The sequence below is a fragment of the Pteropus vampyrus genome, unplaced genomic scaffold, assembly GCF_000151845.1.
Source record: "Pteropus vampyrus isolate Shadow unplaced genomic scaffold, Pvam_2.0 Scaffold238, whole genome shotgun sequence".
In the NCBI taxonomy this organism is placed as follows: domain Eukaryota; kingdom Metazoa; phylum Chordata; class Mammalia; order Chiroptera; family Pteropodidae; genus Pteropus; species Pteropus vampyrus.
The window spans coordinates 624,450-626,682 of record NW_011889019.1 but is presented as its reverse complement, the minus strand read 5'-3'; the positions used below and the strand labels follow the sequence as shown (position 1 = coordinate 626,682).

The 2,233-nt window shown below is 32.3% G+C and overlaps 1 protein-coding gene across 1 annotated transcript in view; it reads right to left on the bottom strand.

Annotated features, from left to right (window-relative positions):
- CC2D2B (coiled-coil and C2 domain containing 2B) overlaps positions 1 to 2,233 on the bottom strand; it is a 96,568-nt gene that overhangs the window by 71,403 nt on the left and 22,932 nt on the right. The gene's annotated exons all lie outside the window — the stretch shown is intronic.

The following is a 2,233-nucleotide window of genomic DNA, read 5'->3' as shown; positions in this document are numbered from 1 at the left end:
CAAGCTAATTTAAGGTTTGTATGGAAGACCAAATCTATAAGAGTATCCAAAAGCATTCTAGAAAAAACACTAAGGAGGCACTTGTTCTACATCATAATTAAATATAGTCATTAAAATAGGGCAGGGCTAGACAAAGATGTCAGTGGAAGAGATAGTTCTTAACCAAATGTATGTAAATATATAAAGCTGGTTTAGGATAAAGGCAGAATTTTAAATTAGTAGGAAAATTATGGTGTTTGGATATTAGGCTAACCTTTTGGGAGAAACTGAGCTGGAGTTTGACCTCATAAGACACACTTATAAAGTCTAGGTAGAATTAAAGGATATATATACCATATGTGTGTGTATACACATACATATATACATACGTACATATAAATATATATATACACACACATATACATATTATGATTAGAAGAATATAGAAATATCATCATAATTTGGGTCTGTCAGATACTATTGGTTGTCCTTAAAAGATCATTTTTCTTGATTGGTATAACCCCAGTTTTGCTCAATTGTTCAATCTTCTTCAATGTGTTTCAGAAGTAACCCTGAGTAGTCTAGCAATTTGTAGCAAATTCATTCTTCTGGTTTAGGCATGATCATGTGATATAATTCTTGCCAATGAGACATGTGGGAAAATAGGCTGAGGAGTGGTGGAAAGGTTAGAGAGGGTTCTCAAAGTGAAACAATATACTGCATATTGTGTGTCATATATAGATACCCATAGAACAGCCAATAAGTTAGTTTCCATTGAGAGGATTAACCAAGTCAACTTGCTGACATAAAGATTAAAAGATAAAAAAGCTTGGGTTGTTGATGATATTGTTGAGCCACTAAGTTAATCAACCCTACAGTTGCCCTAACTTGGGATTTTTGATACAGGAGGTAAAACCTTTTCCATATTGTTTAAAACAATTGAGAGAGTGTTTTCTGTGAAATGCAACCAAAGGTATACTGACTGATACACCTGGGGTAGAGAAGGTCCAAGGAAGCTTAAGAAGCAAAAAACAAAACCTAAAATCCACAGGGAAAAAGAATGACAAATTTGAACTTATAAAATTTTAAATATTTGCCAAGAGATATAAAAAATGACATTAAAAAACAAGTAACAGAATGAGACGAAAATATGTAAAACATATTCAAAAGGTACATATCTTTTATGGACATATATTTAATTAATTAACTGTGTATTTTATATATTACATAAATATTTTAAAATTTTATAGAGTAAATAATTAAAAATCAGGCAAGCAACAGAAAAATGGGTAAATAATATCAACTATTGGTAAAGACTGGACTCTTGGAAATGGGCTCTATCCTGTACTGCCAATGGAAATTCAAACTGGAAAAACCTTTTTGGAAAGGCAATTCATCACTGTCTAATGAACTTTAAACTTCATGCCCCCTTATTTTGACCAAGCAATTTGACTTCTAGGAATTTAGCCTATAGAAGTTTTCACATGTGTGCTTAAATGTATAGGTATAGGATGCCCATTGCTTCATTATTTGTAATCATAAAAAACCAAAATGCCCTAAGTGTCATGAATGGGGAGTGATTAAACATGTTAAAATACAGGTATATTATAGGTCCATATGTAGAGAAATGAGAAAAGCTCCAAGATACAGAATTAATTTTAAAAAACCAAGTTGCCAAATAATACATATAGGAAGATCCGATTGATGTTTAAAAACTGTTATGGCATATGTATGTACAGAGATATATAAAAAAGAGAACCTGAAGGTTGTACTCCAAACCATGAGGGGAAGAATGAAGTGGGGCTTCCATCCTTGAAAGTTTTATATTGAATCTTTTCCACTGAGAATGTCTGCCTGCATTACTTATGTAACAAACAAACAAACAAACAAACAAACAAAAAGCTAGAGGGGAAAATAGCAGAAGTCTGCATCGCTGAGTATCCTTTCTACTCTCTCATTCTCTCTGCAACATTTCTCCTTGTTCTTCAAGTGGGATTCATACTCACATAAGGGGACATATTCCTTGAATGCCAGTGAGTCTCCCACTACTCTGAACTTGGTTTGAAAGGAAATGCAGAGTCCTATATATAATAATAGATAGTACTCCAATGAAATAAAATTGATATTGCTAGATTGGATCTTAGAGATTATATAATATGTTGGAAAATTATCTATAAAATAGAAATGTATAAATCAAATCACCTACATCTTAATTTCAGAGTTGGTTCCTCAATTCATAGAAACAATGGCCATT